We start from the raw sequence: 9,415 nt of genomic DNA, 5'->3' as shown, positions 1-9,415 counted from the left end.
GTAGTTCTATCTTATATGGGTTTATATTTTTTTGGACCCTGTGTTTTTTCCCATTACTTGTTTGGACCCTGTGTTTTGACAAATTACTTTTTGGACCTTATGTTTTATAAAATGGTTAAAATAGAACCCTAAACTCAATTTTAATGAAGACAAAATTGAATATAACAACACAGTTTTTAAGCAGAATGATTTTATTTTTGTTCTGAATTGTTAGTTTGGTAAATTATTTGTGATTTTAGTTAAGAAAATATTGACAAAAATCAGGTTTAGAGTTCTATTTTAACCATTTTACAAAATATAGGATCCAAAAAGTAATTTATCAAAACACAGGATCCAAACAGATAATGAAAAAAAATACAAGTCCAAAAAGATATAAACCCATCTTATATTGGTCTCACAAGACAATAATAAAAAAAATCGGTTAATAGTTTAGCTAAACATGCCATGAGATTAGACAATAAGTTGGATGAAATAGGGACATGGCCACTTATATGTGATGCCATACAATCTTAATGTTGATTCTTGTCATTTAAAAGAAAAATTAATGATTTTGATTCTTATCATTTAAAAGAAAAATTAATATGATTTTAATTCAGTCAAAATGTAATGATGATTTAAGATAGAGGAAGGCATATATATTCTTTTTTCTTCACATATATTGATGATGGATTTTTCCACGTACACTCAGCTAAATTAGCGCTACTAAAATCCATGGCATTTAGTGCTAGTGTGGGGACATACTAGCTTTATTAACCAAATCAAGGGGGCAATTTTATTAATTTTGTGGCTTTTTTTTTTTTTTTAGGTATGTTTGGTTTTCTCTGTATATATATAATAAATATTACATTATAGATTATATTAATGTGCTAATAATTTTAATACCCCAATAATATGTCAAATTCTAAACTTAATCTTAGATATTCAATAATTTATGAAAGTATTCTAATTAAAAATTAGACAAAATATTCTCTTGTTGAGAGAATTTTGTATTCATTTATTCCATATCCCATTATAGTAATTTGCATGTATGTCATTTTTCTTTATTGACTTATTTTTTTTCTTTATAGAATTATTAAAATTTGACCCTTTTTTTTAATAATAACTATGGCAAATATGAAGCAACAATGTTATGTTATTTTATTATTTTAGTATAAATATTATCATTACTTTGAGTTTTCAACTTATATATATATACTAGATACAAGCAATGTGCAATATGCACGTTTGCTTAGTTTTATTTATAGAATTTATTAATTATTTTTATTAAATTTATATTAATGTCATATAAATTTTGAAATAAATATTTTATTTTATTTTAATTAAATAATTTATTTATTTTTGTTTAAGTTTATGTTTGTTCTAATTTTTGAATTTGGGAGTGACAACAAGAGATTATATATTATATATTTAATGTGATATTAAATATTATACGTGTATTTTAAATTTAAGTTTCTGGCTAACTTTTAAAAAAAAAAATAATAATTTGTTACTAATTCACATTAGATTATATTATATATTTAATATGATATTATTCTAATAAGTGAGTTTAAGTTTAAATAAATTTTATTTAAGTTATAAAATGTATGATTTTATTATTTTTAAATAATTATCATTGTAGAATATCTAAAAAATATTATATTTTAATTTTTTTAATCATTTATTATTTTTAAATAATTATCATTATAAAATATCTCAAAAATATCATATTTTAATTTGTTTAATTATATATTATTTTTAAATAATTATCATTGTAAAATATCTAAAAAATATCTTATCTTAAATTTTTTAATTAATTATGTTATACCCAGATTTCGAGCCATGTTAAATGTGACCTCGAAAGCTGGATTCGCAACGAATGAACTCGTAAAGTTTGGAGTATGCTCCAGGACTAAATATCGAGCCTGCAAGATTGAGACGACCTCGAATATGGTGGCCTCGAAATATTCACGATCTCGAAGGGTAGCTCCCGAGACGCATCTATCCTCAGGGATGACCTCGGATCAGAGGTCTCGAGCCTGACGCGCGTACAATCTCGAAAGCCATGTGACCTCGGGAGATATCATTAGCTCGAACATTGATGAGAGACCTGGGAGAATAAGGCCTTGGAGATATATGATAATAACCTTGAATATCTACAAGTGTTGTCTATAAGAGACGTAGTCTACATTTATTACTATAAATCCCCTAAAATCGTGGGATATTATTTGATTAGTTATACGCCCCCTGGTCTTCAGGGGACGTATCCTTTTATATCAGATTGCAGGCATTTAAAGTCATTTAATTTATTTACACAAAAAGAGTAACTACCCAAAATATGTGGGATAGTATTTTGCATAATCTCTATAAACAGAGAAGTCATGCACCATTGTAGAGGACCGAATTTCGGAATCTTGAGAGAAAACTCTGAAGAATTCATGCTTAAAGAATTTTCAGAGATAATCTTGAGTTTAATAACAAAGACTCGTGGAATAGGCAGATTTAACTGCTGAACCACGTAAAAATCGTGTTTTGTATTGTCATATTTTTATTGGCCATTTCTAATCATTGTTTACGTGCTCTTCTTTCACTGTTGACGAAAAACGGCGTCAACAAATTATTTTATTTTATTTAAGTTTAACAGATGTTTACAAACTACCGTTAAATATAAGAATATTCTGTTAGATATAAGAATATTCCGTTAAAATTAACATTAAAAAAATAAAAAACTGTTAAAACAAAAAAATTTCGTTATCTATACACTTTTTATATATAATAGATATATCTATATAGATATATACTAAATATAAACATTGTACAGTGCAATGAACATTTGTTTAGTTTTATTTATATAATTTATTAATTATATTTATTAAATTTATATTATTATCATATAAATTTCAAATAAATAAATAATATTATATAAAATAATGCCATAAATATATTAAATGAAAAATTAAACCAAAATATTGTTGTTTATGATTTTTTTATATATATATAATATGATAAATTTTTTAAATATAAATGATAATTTTTTAATAAAAATTAAAATTATGTGTTATATATTATTATAATGATATTTTATAATATTTAAATTTATATTAATATAAGTATTAAATATATAATAATATTTTATAATATTTGAATTCATATTAGTAAAAAATTATAATTATATATTATTATCATAATAATAATTTATAATATTTGAATTCATATTAATATAATTAGTAAAAAATTAAGATTATAGATTATTATCATAATAATATTTTATAATATTTAAATTCATATTAATATAATTATTAAATATCTAATCTTGTATTATATATGTAGCCTTATATCAAAATATTAATATAATGATGATATTTTATAATATTTGAATTTATATTAATATAATTAATAAATATCTATTTTTAGTTAGTTAGTTAGTTTTAAAAATATATTTCGTTAAATATTTATAATATTATGTTAAAGTTAACAAAACAAACCATTAAAATAAATAATTTTTGTTATCTAAGCACTTTTTATATAGAAGAGATATATATTAATTATCATCGATTTATAAATAAAAAAATAAATATATTACACATCAGATAAAAATAAATTAAAGAAACTTTTTTTTTCTTTCTTTACCAATATAGTTATGTGGATTTGTCATGCATAAAGACTCATCTTTTTTCTTCCTTAAAAAGAAGGAAGAAAAAAGAAAATTAAGCAAGATTCAACGACACTAAACCCCACCATATTAGACATACCAATTAGTTGGATGAGTTCATTAACTTATCACCTAACTATAGGTGAAAAGTACATCATAATTGAAAGAATGGCTCTGGAAAGTATACTTTGTAATTCAATAATTTCAACCAATTGGTCCCTATTAATATTAAATATTTATTATTTTCTTTGATTATATACCTATATATGGTCTTTAAGACTTTTGAGTAATATAGTTACACATTTATAATAGGAATATGAGTTTGGTACCCATTATATTCCAAAAAATACCCTATAGTTTCACAACAATGTTGACTTTTTAGTATGAAGAAATCAAAATTATTTTTGATCTTATTTGGATTAAGATCATTATTGTAATTTAACCAAATACTCTTCTTGAGTAATGATTTAGTATTTCGTAATTTAATAATCAAATAATATAAATTTGTTTGGATGGACAAATTAATATCAATAATCTACTGAAAGAATAATCTTTAATAAAATTATACAAAATAAGTTAATAACAAATATTGAAAGTAGTAATACGGTGTCAAAATCAATGCATTAAATTCGTCAAAATAATACAGGTAGTGATTAATTATTAATTAATAAATTAATAAAACACGAAGAGTAATGATATGTGCAACAAAATTATGCATCAAAATATTACACGAACTAATGTGGTAGTTTCATTTAATAATCAAATTTATTTTAAACGGGACCCACTATTTTAAAAATAGTGTCACGTCATATCATTATTCAAATATAAAATGTTAAGTAACATAAAAGACATAGAGTCAAGGTGTGAAAGATTGAATCAAATGTAATATATAAGGGAAATATCACATATTATGCATAATAATACCTACTAGTTATTATATATGTCCACATAGCTATCTATCCCCAAAATATGTTATTTTGTAATTATTTGACTCAATTGTAGCCCTCCCACTAACATCCTCCATTTCTCTCTCTAAAATATGCATATAATTTTAAGATTTCACATGATCTAATTTTTTAGATCTCGAAACAATACCAAAATTTTAAAAAAATCATCTGAAATTGACATTTGAGTGAAAAGATATGAACCTCCAAAGTTTTCGTCAAATTTTTGTGCAGAGCATCAATTTTTTATAGTTTTGGCCAAAAATCAAGTTTTCATGATTGCATTGCAAGAGCATTGAAATAACATCGATTTGCATAGAAAAAACATTGTTTTAGCAAAAAAAAAAAAATCAAGTTTTCATGGTTGGATCGCAAGAGCATCGAAACAGCATCGATTTTATATCGAAAAAAACATCGTTTTGGCCAAAAATCAAATAATGCAAAATTTATGTTGTTTCGATGCTTTTGCAATGCAGTAATGAAATCTTGATTTTTGGTCAAAATGATGTTGTTTTGACGCTCTTGCGACCCAATCTTGAACACTTGATTTTTGGCCAAAACGATGCTTTTTCGATGCAAAATCAATGCTCTTGCGATATAATCACGAAAACTTGATTTTTTTGCCAAAACGATATTTTTTAAATGCAAAATCGATGCAAAATTGATATTTTTTTTATTTTTTTGTAATGCAATTATGAAAACTTGATTTTTAGTCAAAACGATAAAAAATCGTGCCAAATTAATGCAAAATCAATGTTCTGCGCTAAAATTTGACGAAAACTTTAGATATTCTTATTTTTACTCTACAAAATTAGATAATGTAAAATCCTAAAATTTATATAAAAAACATACAATTTAGAGAAAAAAAAAATGTTAAATAAAAGATACAGTTGAGTCCAATAATTATAAAATCATATATTTTTTTTTTGATAAATAGGTACGGGACATATATAATAATTAGTTGGTATTAATTAATATTTCTTATTTCCTAAGAAAATGAAAGACTTACCAGAGAATCGATTTTCTGTGGAGTTAGTAGATATGGAAAAGAGACGAGTGTACGTGCGTAGCTAGGTAGGGCTAGGGTTCAACCCAACCCAACCCCACCCCCTCACGATGGGACCCATGCACCTATCCTCCTAACCAAACAACACAACAAATTATGAATCAATAACTCAGTGGTCAGGGGTGGTGGTGCAGAGTGGGTCACCACATTAATCATATCGATATCGATATCGATATCGATATATATACATGTAATAAATATATATATATGAGTGATCGATATGAATATGTATATATATATATGTATGTTCATCCATCCACATGAGAATCTTGGTATTTTTTTTCTTAGAATCACTGGTATATATATAGTGACTACTCACTTTGTCCTATGCTGTAAAATTTTATGTCATCAACAAAACAAGTACAATGTTATAAGTATTTTTTTTTATTATTTCATCAGTAGTACAAACAAATATATTAATAACTTCAAACAAAAATTCTTTGTTATAAATATTTTCAGTAGTATTATATATAGAAAATGTTGACATATTTTCACGCCGTAAAAAATGTTATTGTTGATATCATATTACATTTATAATAATTAAATTAAAGTACTTTTCAAAAATTAATTTAACAATAATTATTTCTCATTTTAAGTGTATTTGTTAGCTAGATTCGAAAAAAAAATGCTTTAATGGGATAATGTTACATGATTTCAAAGAATTTCAATCATTACAATGCATATACAATATATAATATATATGCACGTATATTAAATACAAGACAATGATTCTGAATTATTATCAAGTGAGTGACATATATAGATTAAAGCTATAGGCTATATATTATTAATTTCGATATACTCGAATTATTTATTGTATACGATTAAATAATAAACTATATACGGTGGTTTTATACTAGATAACGTATTAATAGCATGGTAATGAGACAAAATGTGAATATATATATTAATCATCAATAATATAGCATGGGGATTGAGGTTTTTATAACATTTATTTATTTGTTACTTTTTTGTAAAAAATGAATATAAATGCTTTAGTGAAAGAATCTCTGTAACTTGATCTAACAATCCCTTCTCACGTTAATCTAGGGTTAGGATCATATCATAGGATAGTAGAGTAGGCTGCGGACACACCCTATAATAACAGTCTCTTGTGCTTGTCATCTCACTACATTATAATACATATTTTTATATAAATTGTGAACGTTGTGATTTTTGTTTATGCAAATCAAACGGTTGAAAAAATAAAACAAGAAAAAAAATCAGATAATATTTCTGAAAATATTAGTCCAAAACGCAGAATGTTAAGTTGGATACTCGTGAGGCCCACAAAAAGATATCGATGTGCACGTCCTTTGATCTTGCACCAATGATGTTACGACACGTGTCAGGAACAAACGTGGTGGATTGGTTGTCGGGTGGTACGAGTCAACATTGGCCATCCAGTCAACGAGCATGTGTATCGTATTTTTTGACTTTTTTTAAGATGAAGAAGCGTCGGTGGGTGACTTGGTCAACTTTCTCCACTTAGTCTGTTCGAGTTTGATATGACTGGAGGAGTAGTTGCCAAAAGGGTCATTAAAAAGTTAATGGTATTCTCTCTATTTAATGAGATGTCAAATGGTCTTTTAAAATGGGTTTTTTATGGTATATATTATTCATAGCTGTATTATGTTATTTTAAATGATAAAAATATTGAAAAACAGTAAAATCTTCATAATAGTAAAAAAAAAAAGAAATGTATTTGTTGTGTCTAATCAAGGTAAGTGTATTAGTCACATCACCATGCTTTAGAGGGCATTACTAGTATTTTTTTTTACTTTGGTTCAGTAGTGACATGACTAAACAACAACTAAGCTAGCTATAAATATATGTATAAAACGTTAATTATGGCTCCCTATGAAACCTGTTACCTATACTCTTCTTTTTACAGAAAAAAGAAAAATAAAATGTTGACCAAATGAGCATATCAAATGGCTCAAAACAGCTTCAGTCTTTAGGGCTCCTATCAACATTAGAACTTGGAAGGTTTCTGATTCTGATTCCCATGAATCCCATGTACATTAGTGATCAAAATGTAATAAAAATTAGGGCTCCTATCAAAAGGGGAAAAAAATTAAGTATGAGATGGGACATTAGAACAGAAGTAAACTTCCACTTTTAACCTTTACCTTATCAAAAGCTATTTTTGGATAAGCTACTCCTTGTTGCTTTGTCGGGAACAGTTTTTTTTTTAAGGTAAAGAACTCTTTTAAATAGTACATAGAAACAAACCTCGAAAGAGCTTTTAGGCTCAATAGTAAAAAAAAATTACTTTTAAAGTTTTATCAACCAAGTTGATCATTGATCAAGATAAATATATGGAAATGAGAGAATTAATGTTAAGGTCGATGTTTCTTAAACTAATCATTTCTTGACGTACGTTATCATCAATTAACTTTGACATATTGTAACGTTTAGGCTCAAGGTGAAAAAAAAATCCAGACACAATGTTATATTTTTAACGTAAAGGATCTCCTAATAAATTTCCACTATTATACTTTGTTTTTTCTTTCTTGACATGAATGAAAAACTCAAAATACTTTATAATGGAATTAGTTGAATAAATCTATTTAAGATGATTATTTATAGAGTAATGATATATGCAGTTAATCATATTTATCAAAATTGGAACTCACAATTTTAAAAAGCAGTGTATGTATTGTTTTTATACATATATTTTGAGTGTACATGTCATTACTCTTATGTATATATGATATAATAATTATGAATAATGATATGTGCACTCAAAATTTGCACTCAAACATTACACAGTATTTTTTAAAACAATGGGTCCCAGTTTTAATAAATGCGATTGGCGAAGCTAATCTGCCATGTCACTGTATGTAATATTTGGGTGCACATATCATTACTCAATAATTATTATTTTCAGTTAAAAGTTTTTGTTTTTAGAAGGGAATTTACTTATTTGGTACCCTATATTTTTGCAAAGTATCATTTTGGCACCATCTGTTTTCAATAATACTCATATGGTACCCTTTATTTTAAAATTATACATATTTAATACCCTAGACTCATATTTGATAGATAAAATTTTGTCAATATTATCAAACTGTCATTAGTTATATGTAATTAAGTAATTAAATTTAAATTTTGACCTTATATAATTGATTAAATTGATAAAGTTTTATTAATTAAATTTGAGTTTAGGGTACCAAATATGTATAATTTTAAAATACAGGGTACCAAATATGTACGATTTCAAAATACTGGTTACCAAATGAATATTATTATAAACACAAGGTAACAAAATGATACTTTGTAAAAACACAGGTATCAAATGGTTACCTACCCTTTTTAGAATATTGGAAATATGAACTAAAAATAGATATTGTGATAATTTTGACTCAATATGAACTTTTATAATCCATTAATAAGATAATCAGACAAAATCCATTACAATAAGATAACACTCGTAAAGCAAACTCAACCAACATAGGCATACCAAGCCACTTACAATAATCAATAAAAAGAAAATCCTAACAGAAACTTCAACTAAATGTCTAATTAGCCACAAGCAATCATGGTCTAATTACAAGAAGAAATTACATTTTATATGAGAATTTTAATAGAGTGACTTTTTTTTTTTTTTTTAAGAATTTTCACTTTTATGAGTTTATTTTCCCATATTTTTGTATAAAAGTTGATTATGCCATAATTTTACTCTTAATCAAGTTTTATTAACTTGGAAATGTATGTTTGTAATTTGATTATTATTTTTTTTAGCTTATTTGTTTTTTTATATTAAAATTTTCT

The sequence above is a fragment of the Humulus lupulus genome, chromosome 5, assembly GCF_963169125.1.
Source record: "Humulus lupulus chromosome 5, drHumLupu1.1, whole genome shotgun sequence".
Lineage (NCBI taxonomy): Eukaryota > Viridiplantae > Streptophyta > Magnoliopsida > Rosales > Cannabaceae > Humulus > Humulus lupulus.
Note: the sequence above shows the minus strand (reverse complement) of the source record.